This window comes from Tachypleus tridentatus, chromosome 11 (genome assembly GCF_004210375.1).
Source record: "Tachypleus tridentatus isolate NWPU-2018 chromosome 11, ASM421037v1, whole genome shotgun sequence".
In the NCBI taxonomy this organism is placed as follows: domain Eukaryota; kingdom Metazoa; phylum Arthropoda; class Merostomata; order Xiphosura; family Limulidae; genus Tachypleus; species Tachypleus tridentatus.
Genome location: NC_134835.1, coordinates 2,209,281 through 2,232,866, shown reverse-complemented (window position 1 = coordinate 2,232,866; position 23,586 = coordinate 2,209,281). Strand labels below are relative to the sequence as shown.

Here is a 23,586-nt window from a genome sequence, read left to right as displayed (position 1 = left end):
AACTCGTGATGAAAGTATGTCGGGATGACGTAATACATTCTACGTCAAGGCACGTTCCTCAACTGGCGTAAACAAGCAGTTTTCTCAAGCCATTAGAGCCATAGAAGTAAGGGCTACCAATCAAACATACAGAATATCGAACTGGACATGCTGTAATATAAAGTTACTAAGCGAAAAGTGGAGTTAAAGTTTACCGAAACAGAGTTCCATATGAATAAATGCCTGTACAGCATTCGTCAGCAGTCTAGAGTTCGATAGACAACAGAGAAAAAAACAAAACAAAACCGAAACGTCTGTAGATGGATATATTCTTACAGATACAATAAGTAGATACAATTCTTATCCTGTTCGTCATATTTATGAAAACCATTCGTCTCGTACTCTGTTTTTTAACGAAAAGAGAAAATGCAGTTTAATAATCCACTTCTGGTCTAGACAAGGATAATAAATTGTGTTTCATTCCGCTTGAGATCTTATCTTTAACAAAGAGTACTTATGTTATAAAGCAGTACATTAAACAAATATAGGTTCTATAAATAATATAATAAAACACGTAAAATATATTCTAATATATTGAGTAACATAAAAATTATTCATTATGCACTTATGATTTAAAAATCAAAGTTATTTAACAACTGATTGACCTGAATATCGATCAATATTTGATTATTTAAAACAAATCAACTTATTGTAGTACATCTGATCAGATGTTTGTATCTTCCAACATAAGAAATTGCATTTGTAGATTTCTATTACTTAAAATAGATCTCATCACATTATATATTCACTCTCTTTCATTACTTGGGTGATTAAAACGTCAACTTTATAACTTTATTTTATTCTTATATTTTGGGTAACAAAAATAACTTTGGTTTAAAGAAAAGCACACAACTGGAAATATCGAATTCCTAATTTCAGGGTCGCAAGGGCGTACACTTCCTGCTGTACCACTAAAAGACGTCGCAAAACGCCCAAATAGATTTTATGACTTTCAAAAATTTAGTAGTCTTTCGTAAAATGTATCAGTCGTGTCTAAGGCTGGTTGGTTGTTTGGCGTTTTATGGCGCAAAATAACTAGGTTATCTACACCAAACAACAGGTAAAAAAAAAATTAAAATAAAATTATTAAAATTCGTAAAAATAATCATGTTAAAACAAAAGAGAGTTTAATTTTTGAATTAAAAACTTGAATAGTGTTAAAAAGATCATTTAAAAACTAAAAACATTTGTAAGGTGAACATTTTCATCATCGCCAGTAACACTGTCCAGCATCAGGGGGTAAACCTTGGAACAAAACATGTCTAAAATGGTGCTGTCGTTGAGAGTCGTAACTACGGCATGACAGTAAAATGTGGCTTATTGTGACCTGAGTGTTACACAGACAACACATTGGCGCATCAGTCACAGATAAAAGAAAATGATGAGTTAAAAACTGTGACCAATGTGTAGTCTAGTTAGAACAACTTCCTCTTTCTGATCCTTACAGAAACACCACGGCCAAAGTCCAATAGAGAGTTTTATCTGAAAAAGCTTGTTTTCACGTTGTTCACTCCCAGTCGACTGCCAACTGGCTTGGAGCCGAGCCTCGAATACAGGACCATAGTCCATGTATGAGACAGGCACAGCAGTGATAGTGCCCGAGCAGACAAACTTAGCTGCGGTGTCGGCTAGCTCGTTTCCGCCAATACCAACATGGTCTGGTATCCGGAAGAACTGACTAGAAGTACAGTGTAGATGTTAAAGAGAAATAGGCCGGTCGGTTTTGAATATCAGCGAGAACAGGGTAAGAACTAACGTGAAGCAGTTCCAGGGCTAGTAGAGAACCAAGCGAGTCAGTATAAATAGCAGAATTTGAATATAGCTTAGCTTCTGTGTGATACAAAGCAAGAGAATTGGCGTACAGTTCGGCAGTGAGCACAAAAATTGTAGAGGGGATTTTGTGAGCAACCACCGAACCATAACAAATCATGGCAGAGCTCACACAGTCACCTGATTTTGAGCCACCTGTATAAATAGTAATGGAAGGATGGTTTGAAAGATGTTCAGCAAATAACAGACAGTATTTCCAATCGGAAGTGTCTGCTTTTCTCAGATGACTTAAAGATAGGTCACATTTGGAGACTGTAATAAGCCATGGTGGGATGAGCTGACTAGTGGATACAGCAATATTATCCAAGGACAGACCCAATTCATCCAACTGCACCTGGATACGAAGGCCAAAAGGAGCAATAGCAGATCGTCTCTTCTGAAAAAGTATAGCAAACGATGGAGATGCAAAGAAGGTTCATGAAACTCTATGTATGAGCTCTGAACTGGTAAAGTGCAGAAAGCCCCAGTGCAGAGCCAAAGCCCCTGATGAATGGCCCAGCATCTTTAAGCCCGAGATCCTGGCAGAGCCATAGACCCATAGTCCAGTTTTGATCGAATAAGACCACGATATATCTTTAGCAGAGAACATCGATCCACTCCTCAAGTGGTCGAAGAGGGGATATAGAGGATGTTCAGTGCTTTTGTACATTTTACTAGCAGCTGCTTGGTGTGTGGTATAAAGGTCAGCTTACGGTCAACGATAAGCTCAAGAACTTTGCCCCAGGGACCTCGGGAAGCACAACTTTACCGACAAGGAATTCAGAATTGGGGTGAATAATCCGATGGCGGCAAAAGTGCATGCAAACGGTTTTAGAGAGAGAAGTTAAAACCGTTTGCTGTGGCTCACTTCAGTAAAGAACTTCTACATCTCGTGTCAGTCGTCAACATAGATCCCGTTTGTAACAGAAAGATGGAAATGTCCAGTGATGGCATTAATCTTTAAACTAAAACGCGTGACACTCAAGACACAGCCCGAAGGGACTACAGGTACCTGCAGGAAAGAATGAGAAAGTGTCAAACCCATAGGAACTTGGAATCACCTGTACTTTAAAAATGTTTTACTAAAAATGGGAAAATGGCCATGCAACCCATATAAATGAAGACTTCCCAAAATGCTATATCTCCATGTAGTATCATAAGCCTTCTCAAGGTCAAAGAATGCTGACACAAGATGTTGTTTTTTGAGAAAGATCTCTCTGATTGAAGTTTCAAGTTTAATTAGATGGTCCATGGTGGAGCACTGTCGTCGGAATCCACACTGGGCAGGTGAGAGGATGTTGTTTGACTAGATGAACCAAACAAGACAAGCATTAACCATCCTTTTTAAGGTCTTACAGAGACAGCTCGTCAAAGCAATTGAACAGCAATTTGACGGGATCTTAGGATCCATCCAAGGCTTAGAGAAAGGGAGAACAATATCCTGTTGCCATGCATCAGGAAAAATATTCTTCTGCCAGATCTGGTTAAAAATAACCAGAAGAATAAAATGAGAAGGAGAAGAAAGATGGCGCAGCATCTAGTAGTGTATATCATCAAGACTGATCAATGTAGTGCAAGACAGATGAAGGGCCAGTTTGAACTCCACCAGTGAAAAGAGCATTTATAGTTATAGATATGATCATCCTGAAAGGAAAGAGGTGATCACTCTGCCCAAATCTTGATGGCTAAGGAGGTGAAGGATGAAGAACAAGTGCAAGATACCCGGATAATACAGTCAGTTGGTGCTGCCACACAGTCGTCTATCGATGGCTTACCAACGATTGCAGGATCAAGTTCCACGAGAGCAGTTAAAGAAGGCCAGTTGGCTTGATCCAGCTTTCACCGGGGCACGCATGTAGTATGGCATCAACCACGGCCAGTTTCTTTCAAAATGATAGGAAAATGATCATTGCCCCATGTGTTACTGTCAACACTCCAAGAAAAGTGGGAGAATAGTGAAGGGGAGTAGACTGGGAAATCAGTAGCAGTAAAAGGCTAACTTAGTGCATGCAAATAAGTATAAGAACCGGTATTGAAAAAAGGTTGTGATTTGAGAGCATAAGCTCTATGAAGTGACCCTCCCATCAATATCAGCACCTCCTTAGAGGAGATTATGTCCAATAAAGTCCCCAGGATTACAAAGGTGACTGAAACTGTTCGATGAGAGCATCAAGGTCTGATTGATCATATGTCGGGAAACACGGATGGTTATGGCCTTCAAGGGAGGGTAGAATGGCAAAGACAGGGTGAGCTCATGCTGATAGACAAGCAGCGCCACTCCTCCATGCACTCGTCTATCCCACAACCTCTCATTTCTGTACAAAGAAAACTACCCAAAGGCAGGTTTCAGAAATGTTTCCTGTAAGGGAAAACACACAGGATGGTAAGACTAAATCAGTGCTTTGATGTCTTCCAGATGAGAACATAAATCTTGACAGTTCCACTGTATCAAAGCGGCCATTTTTACTTAAGTGTAAGCGAATTGAATTGAGAGCCTTTCTGTTTTCGACCACGCCTTTTTCTTTAATTTCTTTATTCGAGGGAAGTTTATCAACCTCCATGGACCCTTTCCTGGGTCGACTGGGCAGGTATCTATCGTTGGAAGAAGGTTCCAGCGACTGAGTGCGTGAACGAATGATCTTTATGCATCTTGAAACCCAAGTGGAAGATGGATCCAAAGCAATGCCCCTACCCAGAACCAAAGGAAGTGGATCTGGGGCTCTGCTGGAATGAATGATAGGGACAGAGATAGGTGTAGACGTTGAGTAATCAACTTTCTTAACCATGGATGTTTTTCCATATGGTTTGAGAACGATTCTTTTGGAGGCACAGAGAGATCCGTCTGCACTCCCACTGTAGTAGTGGAACGAAGTGGAGTAGCATACGTCTGAAATGAAGCGGTAGACAGCCATTTTCAAGCCTCACGATAAGCAATGTTATGAATTGTTTTAAAACACTGTATCTCTTTTTTCCACCTACCTAAGGCAAGAACGAAAGTAGTATGGGGGAGAGTCACTACATTTAACGAAATGAGGATCTATTTCACACTCATAGGCATCGTGGTTCTTGCTATCGCAACGAGCGCACGTCAAGGAACCACGACATGACCCAACAGGTAACACTGGAAACATCTGAGAGGGTTCGGAATATATGGCCGTACTTTGCAATTAAGATAACCCGCCTGATGGTGGCAGGTGAACGTGGTGATGTGAACGTAAATTTAGGATATTGGTCGGCATCATAATTTCATCTTCAAATTCCTCTCAACAATAACTCTTCGTGACAAATTTAAAGTAGCATGGAGAGTACTTCAGTGGATATATCCCCAATTGTCTTCAAATACAGGAGGTGTTCACTCTGTTTAGGAGTGGATGTTTTCACCAATACTTCACCAGAACGAAGTCTTTTGACATACTTAGGAGAGCTAGCTAGTCCTTCTATCCCTTTCTGAATAAAAAATAGAAACACTTCCTCTAAAGATTTGTCTGATAAAGAATGTAATATCATAAAATGATTGTGTTGAAGATTGCTGTTCAAAATCTTCAAGATGTGGTCGTTTACCAATGGTCTATTTTTCACTATTTTCTTTAATTTGATTAGGGGATCCATAATAAAGAAAGAATGTTTCGGTGCCCACTGGCCCCATCTACCATGGAGCCTACGAAGGGACTAACTGCAGTGCTAAACAAAGATACTGCAGTAACGCCAGAGTTTTGTGAGCACTATACCTGAACACCAGTGTCACATACAATGTTTACAACGCCCATTTAGAACATTCAACACTGGTACTTGGTTGACCCTAGCCCGTGTAGACCAGCCGATTGACCCTGGAGGGGCCACTACCATGCCCCTACAGGAATTCAAGGTTAAAGTGGTGTGTTAGAGTTGAAACCCTCAACCACCAGGATCGTCTCCTCTCCCTCACGGGTCGTCACGCACGGCAAACACGTGGATGGGTGTTTAGATACCAGAGGAAGTAAACTGAAAGAATAGAACTTTTTCTGGGAGGTTCCCTCACCACGTACAGGAATCCACACCGAGGGGTTTTGTCTTAGTAGTTAGTGTAATGTAAAGTGCATTTGAAAGTTATGATTCATTTGTCATTGCCGAAAAGTTACTCTCCGTACATTACTTTGTAATAGCGACAGTCGAATGCCATTATTCGATAAAATTAGCACAACAGTCGGCAGTATGTGTTGTTCGAAAGTTGTTTTATCTCTAGCTCAGGAGGTCAAAATTAGATAACCCTTTTCAATACTTAATGATACTCGAAAATCAAAACAAACAAATAAAATTTGTGATGCGTTAATTATACTATGCAACACAAATTTTGTTCCTGAATAGTATGTGCTATATCTTAATTGCTTAAGTTGTAAAAGTACATAAAATGGCCACTATTCCCTTCAAACTTTGCTTTTGTGTTTGGATATGTAAAAAAACGGGCAAATTTGCACATATTCATTTATGTAAGGTCTGAATAAAACAACATATGAATCAAGACTAACATATATTTATACTAAAGGTATACACAAATGTTTAGAAGTGAGTAGTTTTTCGAGATTTGCGACTGTAATGTAAATCACTTTCACGTATCAGCCCCCATATATAGTCTCCTATCATGTTTTCGTTATACACTCCTTGGTAGCGACGTTCAAAGTACAGTATATCGTAGTGGAAGTGCTCACCTTGCTCCTCTGAGTATGCTCCCATGTTATCTTTGAACTTATCAAGATGAGTGTCAAGGACATAGACTTTCAGGAACATCCTGCAGCCCATTTTTCCGTAGTTCTTCAACCAGAACCTCAACAAATTCCACATAATTTTTGGCCTTGTGATTGCCCAAGTAGTCTGAACCACTGTGACAAAGCTGCACCAAGCTATACTTTCCTTCCTATTGAGCTTTTTAGGCAATTCTGTGCATTCCAGGATCTTCTTTATTTGTGGTCCAACAAAGACACCAGCTTTGACCTTTGCCTCAGACAGCTTAGGGAAGAAGTCTCGAAGGTACTTGAAGGTTACAGACTATATATCAAGAGCTGTGACAAATTGTTTCATAAGACCCAATTTTACGTGCAATGGTGGGAACAACACCTTCTGTAGGTTCACTAGTGGCTCACAGTTGACATTGTGCCTCCCCACAAAGAACTCGGTCCGTTGTGGCTAGTGCTTCCTATTATAGTGCGCTGTGGTGTCCCTGCTGTCCCAAAGGCAAAGATAACAGGAAAACTTGGTAAAGCCTCCTTGGATAGGTCTATGTGTTCACTTAGGCAGCTAGGACTAAACTGAAGTGGTGAGTGGTGAGCCCCTATATATATATTACTATGGAAAGTTCTAGAAAATTCTCGTAAGTCCTTCAACACTTTAGAAAATATTTGTAAGTTTTATAACATTCTAGAAAGTTCTTGAAAATTCTTGTAAGTTGAACTACTCAACACTGAATCTACCTGGAATGTTCTGTAAAATGGATAAATTTGAAAATTTCATTATTCAGGTCACAAAAGCAAAGTTTTAAGAGAAAAATAGGTCTTTTTCATTTACTTTAGACATAAGCAATTAGGAAATAGCAGGAACAAAAAAAGAGTAAAAATGAGTAATGAATAATAAGTAATCACACATAATATTCTTTCCTTTATAATATTTTGGCTCAGTTTATTGTAACATGTTTTGTTTTTATGTTTTCAGCGCAAAAATAAACAGTGAGCTAAGTGTTTTATGTCCACTGAACTCCGGATTTTATTAGTAAGTCCGCAGATTTCTAGTTTACCCATCGGAAATACTAAGTATGATGATTACAAGTAATAACAAGTAACGGATAACAAGTAACTTGAAATTCAGGCTACTGATTTACTTCGAAAACGTTTAACCAACTTGAATACTTCGAATAACCAGAAAACTGGAACATGAGTTTGATCATGAGAGAAAAGAAAGAAATCAATATATTGTAATGTTTTAGCTTTAAAATATTTCGGATTGAGACCTTATGACGTAAAACCTTCAGGTTATTTTTAAATTCGTGGCCAATAGAGAAATCAGGTTATATAGTTTGCTATGTAAAAGGACACGATAATGTTTGTTAAGTAACATCACTGTAACTAAGAGAGTTTTTTTTTTATATAATATCTGTAGATAAAATCGGGATTTCAAAGTAAAATTCTGTAGTGCTCTAAAATCCAACATGCATATACTCAGTGTGAAATAGCTTCGAACATTAAGATTTATGTAAGAGAATAACTTTAATACATTTCCAATTTATACGATTCTTTTCGTTTATATACCATTTCTCAGTCTACAGCTTCAATAATGTTCACATTGAACGTGATGCATACAAATACTGTTAGTGTCCATTGTTTCGATGTGCCTATTGATTCTTAGGACATGCCATTGTGTGCCTGTGATGACGTAGTTAGAGGAAATATCGTCAATTACATTGTCATTATCTGTAGTTAGAATTGCAACGTAGAACAATATGAGCATGTTTTATTTTGCGAGCCTAGATGAGTGACGTATGATGACCTTACACGTCATGAACTTTTTCCTAGCATTGCTTAATGTTTGAATAATCAAACTAAATATTTCAATACCCTTAATACTGCATGAATTACGGTGGTCTTTAATAGCTTCGTAAGTATATACATACATCTATTAAAACCACAAGTGGTCAATGTGACATATTAGTGTGGTCAAGCAAGTATGTAACTGGCAATTAAGAAAGTAATTACTGGTAAATTATACTAGATATTGTAATCATATTAATTTATAATAAATTTTAATTTCTTCTATCAAGGAGAAAGCTGAAAAATTAATACATAATGTCAATAAATGTAAGAAATCAATTCAAAAACCTTTAACCTCAAAAGCCCTGGAGGGTATAGCACTCGATTTGCAATATTCGAGCTGCTGGTTCGATTCCCATCACCGACTATGCTCGCTCTTTTCAGCCATGGAAGAATTATAATGTTACGATCAATCACAATATTTGTTGGTAATTGATTATCTCAAGATTTGGAGGGGTGTTGACTAGCTGCATTTTCTTTCGTGTATCACTGCTAAATTAGGGACAGCCAACGCAGATAGCCCTAGTGTATTTATGCGGGAAATTTAAAAGAAACAAACAAACAAAGCCAGCTCACAAAAGGCTGGAGGAAAAGGTCTACATTACACGTTAACGTCCCACACCCAGATTAAGAGGAATTAGAAAATGTACAGTAAGGCCGCGAAGAGAAAATGAACAACTACAGTGTGAAGCGATGCACAAATAGAAATCTTAATACTCAACATAAATACTAATATGAAGGGCACAGTGAAACTTACGTTCACTTATGTTTTTTCTGGTTGTTCTTGGGACTTGTGTTCATTATAATTTAACATGGTCATTTATTATATTTATACTTACAAAGCTTGGCGGTTCTTGGGTTTCAAAAGTGAGTATTTCGGGGCGCCTGATTGCTAATATATTTTAGAAATAGTGAAAACCTCAATAAACATTATCATTCATATAGAACGGAAATTTAATCTGTTTAACATTGATCAACTCTCTAGATTTTTTTTAATGATTCTAACTAAACTTTTCAGCTCCTTGTGTTATATAGCAGGATAAAATGTACCCCCCGATTGTCTTTTCTTTCCCTGATTCTGTATCTACAACATATATATATATATACATATACATATAAAAGTATGTTTCAAAATATGTATAGATGATTGGTTTTATCACAGAATCTAAGTGTCTTATTTCTACACTATATCAAGTTTATACTTCGAAATTATATGCACACTAATTTGTAATTTTTTTGCAGGTATCCAGTAGCTTAGTAGAAAGAGGGCTTATAACGCTAAAACGTTAGGGTATCGATACTTCAGGTGGGCTAAGAACGAATAGCCCATATGTAACTTTTTTCCTTAACCGCAATATTACTTTATAATGTTTATTTTTCAGTTCGTATGGATATTAACGGATACATTTCGTGCATTGATATACATTTTTTCGTGATAACGAGAAAACCCACTTGTAGAGAAAAATATATATATAAAAACTCTACATAGATCTTTCTCTACCCATACCAGCCGTTTTTACATAAATGTACGTTTTTCTTCTCACATATTCTTCTATATTCAATAAATTACATTATGTAGTTGAATTATTTAACTAATTTATGGAGTTCACGATTTATATGTGATTTGTATATCAGGTGCTTACAATTTACAGTGACATTTCTTAACTCACATTGTCACTTTCAAACCCGTACCATTCTAACTAATTCGACAGATATATTCCATTGAATTCCTTAATGTGCAAACAAACAACTCCTACAAGGTTTCCTCTAATTAAAGGTTTCATTGAGGAAACTTCAGTGTTGCTAAAAGATTCACCATGGATGTTAGAAACTTAAAAGAATACAGGACCTGCCTTGAATACCAGATAATATTTAAAAAATTATAATAGCTTACTGAAGAACTAAAGAAGATTACTGGATACTATGTTGTAACATTTAAGTACTGAACAAGTTAGACAAGTTTAATTACTTACAGTTTACGAGTTATTACTGCCTAGACTGCTGTAATCACATACTGTTTACTACTAGTTATACAAATTTACTTAATTTCTGCCAATTAGTTATCAGGAAAACTGAGACAGCTGAAACTAATTACTTTTTTACTAGTCCTTATTAGTTAGAAAAGTCTAATTATTTATTATTTAGTACTACACTAACTGGTCTAATTACAGGTTATTACTAGTTAGATATGTTTAATTAATAATTGTTTACTGGTTGTTATTACTATTTAGACAAGTCTATTCACTTACTGTTTTCTGGTTGTTGCTAGAAAGAAAATTATAATTACTCACTATTTATTATTGGTTTTGTTCTGAATTTCGCGCAAAGCTACTCGAGGGCTATCTGCGCTAGCCGCCCCTAATTCAGCAATGTAAGACTAGAAGGAAGGCAGCTAGTCATCACCACTCACCGCCAACTCTTGGGGATACTCGTTTACCGTCACATTATAATGCCCTCACGGTTGAAAGGGCGAGTATGTTTGGTATGACTGGGATTCGAACCCTAGACCCTCGGATTACGAATCGAGTACCTTAACCACCTGGCCATGCTAGGCCTTGCTGGTTATTAGTAGTTAAATAAGTACAATTACATATTAGAGTTACAATTTATCTCTAGATGGCGAATTATGGTATGAAGAGGTAAAATGATTTTTTTAATCCCTGCTAATATTTATTATAATTTACTAAATTATTTTTCTTTGGAATTATGTTTTTTTTTGTTATTTCAGTATTTTGATTTTTGTAAGACGTTTGATATTGAGAAGAAAATTCTGAATAGATTTTTGTTGATTATGATATACAGAAGAAATACTAAACATTTTGAAGGACTAAAGAAAAGTGTGGTCACTTGGGCATGGTTAATTGTTGTGTCTAAGTTTACCATTGCAGGCTTGGTGTGGTGAAAATAATTTTATTGAAAACATGACACGTTTAAATAAGAAATAACTCGTAAAATAATGTCCAAATGTTGTGATGTTCGTATACGTCCTTTGCCTGTCGATGGAAGCTATGTAACATGTTATGAAAATTGTAAGGGTTCACTTCCATATCATGAAAATGTTACTTAACGAAATTCGTTTATAGCTACCGTTAATGAAGGTGAAGAGAAGATTTCAGCCAGATTCGGATGTAACTGAACATGATTTACAGAATACAATGGTAGATATTATGTTCCAAAATATAAACAGAAAAATTAACATATTAGAGGAAATTAAAATGAATATAAATTTAATGATAGGTCCCATAAACTTTTTGCCAGCTAAGTTTGAAGACATTGTTGATAGAAAGAAGACCTGAAGAAGATATTAAATTTTTGAGAGAAAAGTGGAATGTTTGAAGCCTAATAATACTGAAATAGTGATTTAACTTTAACAATATTGATTCAAGTTAATGATCTGGAACCGTATGAACGAAGACGTAATTTGGAGATATATGGAATAACACAAGACAACGAAGAAGTTAAAAATATTCTACACAGAGTGCCTCAAGAGTTTAATATTTCGGATTATGTATATATATATATATGTTTGGAAAACACTTGTTTATAATAATAAAAAGATAGCACCTATAATAGTTAATTTTAAAATTAGATTAAGAGAAATGGTAAAAGAATAAAAAGGAAGTTTTTAAACAAAGTAAAATCCAATAGAATATGAGAGAAGGCAGCATTTGTTTTTAGGATAACATATAAGAAAAGCGACTTTTCACGTCCTTTTATTAATCACGAATTTACATAATTTAACTTATATAACAGGTACTCAACTAGTAATGAATATGCTCATATAAATTGTAAAAAAACAACAAAAACTATAAAGGATAATGTATAGAGATTAGAACATACTGAGGGTAATAATCTTATTTTGTTACATATTAATATTCAAAATAAATGGGACTATTTTGTACAGTTGTTGGTAAAGATTTAATATTGTTAGATATAATAATAATCATAGAGACATTTTTAAAATACTACCAAATCCAAAATTATAATTTCGAAAGTTATGAAAAATATATAAATGTAGAAGGAAAAATTTTATTTTGCTACATAAAACATTTATCTACATAATTAGTGAATTAACTTTGGGAGATGCAGAAATATTATCATTCACTGTTGAGGTAAATGATTATAAAGTTTTATTACTTTTAATTTACAGACCTATAAATTACAATTTTAATGTTTCTATTATAAATTTGGAAAACAAATTGCTTAATACATTTTAAAATTGTGAACATATTGTATAGACATATAAATATCAGTATCAAAGGAAAAGCAATTAAAATAATAATTTGATCATTGACTATTAAAATGGATTTAAGCAAAGTATAAACATTAACAAAAGATTAGAATGGAGAAGTGGAAAGCTGTTTATACATTCTTTAGGTCATGTGTGTAGAAGGAAAAAATGTCAGAATAAAAATTGGTTTTGATAATTTAAAAAGCAGCTTAAAGGCAATAAAAAGTATGATAAAGAGCATAGATAATATTTTAGAGATTAATAAAACTAAAATAATAATTTTATAAATGATATAAACACCTATAGTTGGAATATTTTTAAGGTTCAAATATCCTGTAATAATGTATAAACAATTTTTTGTGTGCTAACCAAAACTGAGAAAGACGGACATTTGAAACCAAAATAGAAAAGCTAAACGAAGAACAAAAACCTTGGATGGATTCTGATATTTAATAAGAGAAAAGGTTGAATTATGACATAAGCATAAATGTCAGAAGAATGAAACAAACACAACAGTTTACAAAGAAAATGGAATTTCTGAAATGTATTTTATAAGAAAGAAAAAAAGAATTATTATGATAAAGTTTTTGACATTCAGCGTAAAATGAAAAACTTGGAAACACGTTAATGTTTGTTTGTTTTTGAACTTCGTGCAAAGCTACACGAGGGCTATCTGCGCTAGCTGTCCTGAATTTACCAGTGTAATACTAGAGACAAGGAAGCTAGTCATCACCATACACCGCCAACTCTTCGGCTACTCTTTTACCAACGAATATTGGGATTTACCGTCACATTATAACGTCCCCACAACTGATAAGGCGAGTGTATTTGGTGCGACGGGGATGCAACCCGCGACCCTCAGATTACGAGTCGAACGCCTTAACCCATCTGGCCATGCCAGGCCTACACATTAATGAATTAGTAAATAATTCTGTTATGGATGAATGATTTGGTGAAGAATTAAAGCACAATTTTGCCAGTACAAATATAACTACTATAGATTTAGCAAGTAATGTTAATAGAGAGTTTATAAATGAAATAAATACACCAAAAGTAAGAGTAACAATTAAAATAATCATAATTATGTTAGAAATAGAAAAACGTATCTTGAATGAGTAGCCTCACAGACTAATGTAATATATTTCCTCTTAATAACAGCAGAAGTTATTAATATAGCAAATTTAATGGATTTAACAAAGCACGAGGAATTGATGGTATACACTTAAGATTTGTAAAACAGTTTATCAGTAAAGGTTATAATATGCATATTGAATTTAATTTGTAAGAAAGGAAAATACCTGATGGACTTAAAATGTGAATGATAAAAACTGTTTACAAGGCATGGAAAAAGACTTTAATAATGACAAACCGATTTTAGTTGTACCTGTGAATAAAAGAATAACATAGATATATGTATACAAGACAACGTTGAATTTTATTGAAAAAATAAAATTATAAATTAGTGCCAATGTGGGTTTGTTAAAAATAAAAGTACTACATTTCTATTAAAAACTTTTCCAATGATGTAAACTTACAGTTAGATAAAAATAAAATGGTACTTGTGTTATTTCTTAATTTAATTAGGGCTTTTGATACATTAAATCATAAAATACTGCTGGATAAACTACACATAATGAATATAAAAAAAAAATGTTATATAATCGGTTCATAAATTATTTGATTAATATGGTTGATATAACAAAAATTGGAAAATAATAAGATGTGGTTGTTGTTTTGAATTAAGCACAAAGCTACATAATGGGCTATCTGTGCTCTGCCCACTACGGGTATCGAAACTTGATTTTTAGCATTGTAAGTTTGCAGACATGCCGCTGAGCCACTGGAGAGCGAAATAATAAGTGATCAAATAACAAAAAACATGTTGTTACATATTGTACTTTGAGTCCACTTCTGTTTAATGTATATGTTAACGATATCCTAAGTACAGGCTTAAATAATAAAATATATCAATATGCAGATGATACAGCTTTAAGTGTAAATCATGGTCGTGTGGAATTTGGGAAAACAAAATTCAAGTTGCATTCAATAAATTAAAGTATTGGCTTAATATAACTAACATATACATTAATACTGACATAGCAAAAATTAAAATACTTGACTCACACTATACAAATATTAGTAACAGAATGTTTTTAGAGGTTTATGATCAAAGATATTGTAACGACTATGAACATTTATTTGTAGATAAAAAGCAGATTCCTGATTTTAAAGTATGCGTGTAGAAAATGATAATACTAAAACTTACTTTGGGTTAATTATAGATTATGTTTTTTGTTTAGTATAAACATATAAATATGATTTAGAATAAATTGAGACATATTACAGCAAAAGTAAAGAGAATAAATAATATTTATCAATTGATATAAAAATAATTTATGTATCTTCAGCAAAATTTGTTATGCATTATGGGTTGATAATACATGGTTCAACAAGTAACATTCACTCAAAAAAAGAACATTTAAAATGATAATCTTAAAGAAAAATGTTGAAAATATTGTGAATATCACACCAACAAATGAAATTATAAGAAATATTTTTTTATATAAAAGCACTTTATTGATACGTAATAATTTTGAATTCTTATTAGAGTCTAAATAATAAAGTTCTAAGAAATCATATGTATCATACTAAAACATTAGTAAAATAAGTATTATAAAATTCAAAGCTACAATAATAACTACGGAACACACATAATAACTACCACACATGATGAACCAACTCCTAGGAATGTATGAAATACAAATACAATTAAATAGTTAAAAAATTAAAAGACTGGTTATTAACCTGTGCTGATAGACAAATTGATTAGTATTCAATGAATGGTATTTTATTCATATAGGATTAATATTATCATTAATTTTTCTTTTTATTATCAGTGTAATTGTTTGTTTGTGATAAAGCTGCAACAAACAAAACAATATCATTTTATTATGTTATATTCAGTAACTTGTTGATCTGAAATATACTTTAATATAAAATAACGATAAAGATAGATTTCTAATACTGATTTCGTCATTTTGTATTTCTTTATTTCTGTTTATTAATACATATAAAATGCTTGGTTACAGTTGTTCAAAAGTTCCACAAATGAGCTTATTAAGCTTTGTAGAAACATTTTTATTATTTCCATATGCTTATCTTTTATTGATATGAACACATTGTATGTGGTCAAAGAAGTATCAAATTATAATGAAATTATTAATCGTGAAGAAAATTTAAGTGTTTACTGGTTATTACTAGTTAGATAAACATAATTACTTACTGTTTACTGGTTGTTACTAGTTTGACAAATATAATTACTCACTGTTTACTGGTTATTATTAGTATGACAAATATAATTACTCACTATTTACTGGTTTCTACTACTTAGACAAATATAATTATACACTGTTTACTGGTTTCTACTACTTAGACAAATATAATTATAGACTGTTTACTGGTTTCTTCTACTTAGACAAATATAATTATACACTGTTTACTGGTTTCTACTACTTAGACAAATATAATTATACACTGTTTACTGTTTTCTACTAATTTGACAAATATAATTATTCACTGTTTACTGGTTATTACTAGTTAAACAAACATAATTGCTCACTGTTTACTGGTTTTTACTAATTAGAGAAATATAATTACTCACTGTTTACTGGTTATTACTAGTTAAACAAACATAATTACTCACTGTTTACTGGTTTATACTACTTATCACATATAATTACTCACTATTTACTGGTTATTACTAGTTAGATAAATATAATTACTCACTGTTTACTAGTTGTTACTAGTTAGACAAATATACTTACTTACTGTTTACTAGTTGTTACTAGTTAGACAAATATACTTACTGACTGTTTACTAGTTGTTACTAGTTAGACAAATATAATTACTTACTGTTTACTAGTTGTTACTAGTTAGACAAATATAATTACTTACTGTTTACTAGTTGTTACTAGTTAGACAAATATAATTACTTACTGTTTACTAGTTGTTACTAGTTAGACAAATATAATTATTTACTGAACTAATTTATCTACAGATAAAATATGTTACTTTTCCAGACAGAAATTTCTCTTGGATTTGCTGCGTGCTGTTACGGGGAACATATGGGTGTTTTTTTTTAACTGGCGTTTGTGTTTTGGTATTCCATCTATCACAAGACGCGCTCAGGCTAAGATACGACTTATTGAAGGTTTCTTCCTGGATAGTCCTTGGTACTCGAGTTGATTCATATAATTTTGTTTTCCACATAATTAGATATTAGGAATACTCTGTCTTGAAATTATAAATCTCAATCTGAATACATCTTTATGATCTGAGTGTATGACTATTTTACGTCGGGAAGAGCTGTTACATGCCTTTTCAAAAGAATAAATAAATAAATAAATAAATTTTGGTGGAACCACATTACGTACGTAACACGAAATAATGTCAAAATGTTGTTCTGATACAACAGTTTCACCACGACTTTACATAGTTTGTAATTAACATATGACTTAGTAGTTTCTAAATTCCTTAATATAACGCACTAGTCTCTTTCTATTAAACTCAGTGTAAGACAATTAAATGAATTTTACTCTTTAAAAGAAAAGCGTCTCGTTGAAGGTAATATTCTTTAAATAAAAGACTTATCAGTCAAGTTGGTAATATTCATCATACAGAAAATGTTTTCCGATCATGTTTTTTTTGTTGTTGTATAACTTAAAGTTATCTGTAAGTGACGTTGTCATTGCGGAAGTATACCAAAAGGGTACGCACTGGGTACAACGTAACATTATATTTCCTCACACCTTAATTAAAATTTAAACTTTTTCACAGGAACGCAAAATTATCCTTGGCTGCTGACACTTTCCTTTACCTTAAGATTACAGACAAAATTGCTTTATCAATGTTTACTATGAACTATGTGTCATTGTGCCCTTTGTATGACAAGGGAAAGATAAGCAGAATAAGCGAGTTATATAGAGGACTAGAACTACTTCCCAATCAGTTGTTAGGCAGCAATATTTGTGAACAAGCTTCTTCAGATCGTGTTACTGGTAATTAATGACCTCGACATCCACTTCAGCATCTTACGAATTCGAAGTCATTATCAAGCCATTAGACTTTTAGATGTCTTCCATCATCAATTTCTCGCTCGTCATATGGTTCGGGCAACCCACGTGTTATTTATGATATAGAGTCCAGACTTCAATTAGGTTATCTTTACTTTCCTACAGCGAAGTGAAATATAGTTCGACATTAAAGAACTAATATCACTGGAAAACCGCTCCAGTTGTTTAAACAATAAATTGTATTTCATTCTGAGCCATTTCTTGCCATAATTCACCGAATGCTCAACCCATTTTAAAATGACCTGAAAACACAAACTTTAAATGTTTTGATAGTGATTTTAAAAGATTATGACAAAGTACACCGTGCTTTAATGACGCTATAGCAAAAGTAGTGTTTAATTTACAACGTTATGCGATTATTTTGTATTTAAAGACTTTGTTTGATGTACACTCTGACACAAGAACAGTAAAATACATGAGTGGTTTATGTGGTTACGTTGTGTATGTGGTAAATGATAGATAAGGAAATAAGTAGAAGAACAGAGAAGTGAAGTTTCCAACCATTTTTACAGACCTTTCTTCTTCTCTCCTAATACGTCACTAACTTTCAGTTTGCAGGCTTTGAGTTTAGGTACAGCACTTTCCTGACGAAGAATGTTTACATTTGACCAATGTCACATATTGAAAAACTCCCAGTACATTTGGCATACCATACGGAGAAGTTTTATTTTGTGGGGTTAAATTTGCTCGGTGCCACAAATCTTTTTTTTTTTTTTTCAGAAATTCCACACTTGATTTCGCGTACCACGTAGAGAATCTTTGTTTTAGATGGTTAATTCTTATCTATCTCTCTTATTTTCTGCAACACATTTAACATATCACGTAAAGCAACATTTATTTTATATCTATTTATAATTATTGATTCAGCGAACACTGTAAACTGCAGGAAGTTTTGAATGAACAAAGCTATTTTAAATGTCTTTCTCTTGTTTTTTTCTTCTATTTATTAAAGTTTTCCCGATAACTAGTTTTCGACGTAACATTTCCCAAGAAGACGTTTGTGAATCAAACAGCAAGTTAAGAATGTTTGAAGTGAATAGAAGAGAAACTTGACGACATAGAATATGAACTAAAGAATTGGTAGACGGTCAGCTAAATCCTGTAGGTTTAATAAAAGATTAAAGAGATGCTAGTGATTAGTAAGTGGTCGACTAGATATTGTAAAAGTAGTGCATGTTCAACTAGATAACTAGACGATTAGTTTAAATTTAAATAGATGTTACAGGATTAGTTGATATACAACCAGATAACTATGTAATTAGAAGATGGTTAACTAAGTATTACAAGATTAATAAAGAGTAAAATAGGTTCTGTACAGTTAACAGGTTTTTGACCAGATAACTATAGGATAACTAGATGTTTTTCTAAACAACTACAGGGTTTGCAGGTGCTGGACTAGATAAACATAAGATTGATGGATGATAGACAAGAAAACTACTAGCTGTTAGATAACGCCTAAATACTAAAGAATTAGTAGGTGCACGACTAAATAATTACAATATTATAAAATAGTTGCCTAAGCATCATACGATTAATCAATGATCAAATAGATTACTAAACAATCGATAGGCACTTTAAAATTAGCAGATACCTATATAACTACAAGAATATTATACTGCTGACTATACATTGAAATATTAAAAATATATATCTCATTAGATAAACTACGGGATTAGTTGATACCTGACCAGATTAAAACAGAATTCTGAGGGGCGAATAAATAATAAGGATCATTAATTTATCAATTAGATGTTAAATTATGAAAAGATGCCCGAAGAGATAAATGTAACACTAGTAATGGCTGACTAAGATAACTATAATATGTCTAGGTGACTAACTAGATATTGTAGAATTAGAAGTAGACGACAAGGTACTAAAAGACAGTTGTATCTTACCCACTGGGTAACTAATAAATTAATAATTCTTGAATAGTCTCTAAATGATTAGTAGAAGCCTGACGACACAGTGACAGGGTTCATAAGTGGTCGAATACATAACTACAAATTTAGAAAATGGAAACTGTTAGTTAACATTATCTATAAATACCAGATTATATAACTGCAGTGATCAGTACATGATAAACTAGATAGTGAAGAGTTAGTAAATATATGAATAGATGGTAAACAACACATACAGATCTTTGTAGAGTGTTAGAATGATGTTTTACAAAATCTAGTCGTGCAGATGGTAGCTTAAAGTTAGGCATTAAACATACGTTACTAATTATTTTAGGACACTTGATACTGAACATTGAATACATGTACACACTTTAAAGATTTATAATAATCTTTCGATTACAACAACGACGTAACATTGGAAACAACTGGCTCTGGAGAAAAGTCGTTCCATCTTTTCCAATTTAGTACCACAATATTCTTGATTATAGAGTACGTCAAGTAACAACGTACATCATACAATCTGTATAAGCGTAAAGTGTTTAATAACACATGTTGTCGACAGTATAGGCTAGTTTTCGATCTTAACGCGTTAATCGCTGAATAAAGATATTTTTACTATGTTATTGTAATAGCAAAAATTAGCCTGTACTCTCGACAACATGTTATTCTTTGAAAGATCTGATGACATATAAGTCTTCTGGAAAATATATCATATTACTCATTTTCTTTAATTAGAAAAATAGTTATATACGATTACTTTAAACGTTTAGATAAGTTAAACAATTAGATGATTGATAGGAACAAACGAGTTACACTTACAAATATCTTTAATGTATTAAAATCTAAAAAAAGCAAACCTGAACAAGTGGTGTATGAATCTTCTGGCCTGGTTAACAGCGGCGAAGCAAAACGTTCTGGGGGCTGTATCAAGTAGGATTCTGAAATCGCAGGCTCTGTGAACTAACGGATCCGTTCGATGTAGAACAATGTTGGTGATGCGTGAAAACAGTGCGCAGTAGGAAAGTTAAGAAGCAAGAGTTGAGTGGCTTTCTACCCAATTTACAGTTATGATAAGACAGTTCCATACTGTTCGCGTCTGTCAGTCTCATCATTAGTACAAGAATAGCTCTCTACCACCAGAGGGCTAAACATAATTGGTCTAGTTCAGAACTGTCTAAAAACCCTATTATCAGTAAGCGAATAATTTTTACTCTATTTTACACAGCATAAGGATAACAAAAAATGATCTAGGCTTTTCTTTTATGAAAGTTCCATTATCACAAACGAAATATTTTCTACCCAACATTGGGTAAAGAAAAAGGTGATCCAGCCGATGTGGGTCTGAACATGAACTGCTTTTAACCCCTTACAAAGTTAAGAAAGGACTACTTTAGTGTGAAATCTCTATTATCAGTACCGTAGCATCTTTGTACCAAGCACAAGGACAAGACGAGTAGATCCAGTTTGCACATAAACCCTATTATCAGCTCTCAATCCAAAAGAAATCAAGAAAGAAATCCAGGCTATAAATGTTTGAAAACATAATTAAAAAAAAAAGTTCTTTGCTCAGAACAAGGCTAATGAAAATCTGATCCAGCCAAAGTGTGTCTGAAAACCGCTGTTATAAAGCAAAGAAAAAATGGATACGCTCTTTATCTGGAAGCCATTTTATCAGAACTAGAGTAGCTGACTACTGAACACAGGGCTATGAACCCACATATCTTTTGTATGACAAAAATGCCCATTATCTGTAAATGAAAAGCGCTCTACTTTAAAAAATCCTATTATGAGTATATGAATAGATGTTTGTTTATTTAGTGAGAAGTTTTTATGTACTAGTAAGAGGACTATGAGAGAGAGCTTTCAACCTATAAAATGCCTGAAATCTCTATTACTTGGAGACAAATAGCTCTTTATTCCACACAAGGCTATGAAAGAACTGTATCATTCATTAGAAGATTGAGCACCATTTCAGTCTAGGAATAGATAATGAAAGAACTTAAATAGGCATTATCATGTGAGATTGTCAACCTTTGTAAATAGTATTTATTTAAATATGAGAAATGAAGTCAATGACGGTTACACACAGATCAAGTCTTAAGGTAAAAATAAGAAATGAGTCAGAGGACTTTTAAATGAAAAGTATATCATACTAAAATAGTAGCTTTACATTCTACAAACATTAGTTGAACAAAATATTCCTAAATATTTTACATTAATTAAGTTCTTAAGTTTGACACTTAAAAAACTTTTAATTAAAACTTACTTACAAAATACAAACAAGTTGAGTGGACGGCAAATGCCTGTTGTGGAAACACAACTGTACAGAATGAAGGTTCAAAAATATTCGCCTTTTGTTTTTAAATCAGTGTTATTACGGTGTTTCATATATATATATATAGTATCTATTGGAATGTGGAGAGTGTGTTATGATTGGTTAGTTTATTCATGTTTCTAATTAGTAGAGAAACTGGTAACTACAGGTTACTCACATCTAATCTGTTTAATGAAAGTTTAATTGTGTTAATGCAAAATTATTATTTTAATTTTCTTATCTTCCTGAATTTGTGTGGCCCCATGACTCTAGTTTTTAAGGTTTATTTTGTGCTCAGTTCACGTGATATTTTCTGCAATTTTTAAATGTTATGTTTTTACTTTATGTTTTTTTATTTTTGCTAGGTTTTCCAAGATTTTCCGTTGTTTGACTTTTTTTGTTGTTGTTGAGTAACATGGAATTTCCATAATGATGTTCCTGTGTTTCTCGTTGGTAGGCTTCAATTTGTTTTTCACCAGAATGGATATTAATGTCTTGTAGAATTTCCACCTGACGTCTATGTTGAATTTTTTGGCCAAGCGTTTGAGTTTTTCACTGAAGTATTTGCAGGAAGCGGAGGTGACGGGAAATGTTTTCTGATACTTTCTTTAACGAAGGAGGAGTAACCGTTCTGGAAACATTCAACATTCTTCTGCTCTGTTTCAAGAATGTCTTATCGCAAATGTTTTCTGCTTTCTTGTTCAGGCATTGGATTGTACCACGTTTTGTCAAATTTGAATTAAAAGACTGGAAGTGCAGGTAACTTCGAGGTGGGCGGCTCTTCTGTATACCTATGGTATGGAGATTTATCCCTTTGTCCGCTGACAAGTCATGTGAGTGAATGGTAGTCTGTTTTTTTTTTATGTCTATGGTGAAGTAGAAACATTTTTCTATAGAATTAAGATGTTCTAGGAAGCCTGTTAAGGGGTTAAGTAACAAAGGACAAAGGTGTCTTCAACGTAGCATCTGCAGAAAGTTAGTTTTATATGTGTGGATAAAAAGGCTCTTTTTTTAAAGTTTACCATGGAAATATCTGCTAGGACGGGAGAAAGTGTTAGTACTGTTACATTTCATTGTTTTTTTGTTTTCACACACTGCCCTGAAGTCGAAAGGTAGAACACTTTCGAAAAGTTGTCCTTACAGTTGTGTTTTACAACAAGCAGTTGCTGTCCACTCAACGTAATTTCATCACGATAGTATATCTGAATAATCTATCAAAAAAATACAGAATAGAAACTATATCAAATAGGGAAATTTTGACTTAATGGAGTAGATGGTCACAAGTGTTGAACGAAAAGTATTTGGTCTTATTGATATTTTTATTCTGACCTCAGACTAGAACTTTATTGACAAATATACCTGTTACAGTCTAATGGTCTGTTACCAATTTACTCAATTCCATGTCACACTTACATCACTTTAGTTCACTCTAAGCTTCTTATTGGACTTGTTTCAAGCCCACCGCAAATGGTCTGACACTTTTGTTTTTTAATCAGTTGGTATACAGCACCGATATTTCTCAGAGATTAAAAGAATTGATAAAATTTGGTCTTCAGATAAACATAGTTAAGCATCAGAGTGCCGCCATTTAAAACATACAAGGGTTATT

The 23,586-nt window shown here is 33.3% G+C and overlaps 1 protein-coding gene across 1 annotated transcript in view; it reads right to left on the bottom strand.

The window, feature by feature from the left end:
- LOC143232551 (uncharacterized) overlaps positions 1–20,669 on the bottom strand; it is a 34,627-nt gene extending 13,958 nt beyond the window's left edge. Inside the window, exon 1 of the mRNA XM_076468121.1 lies at positions 20,521–20,669. The gene's annotated coding sequence lies outside the window, so the exon portion shown is untranslated. The remainder of the gene's footprint in view (positions 1–20,520) is intronic.
- Between the last annotated feature and the right edge of the window lie 2,917 nt (positions 20,670–23,586).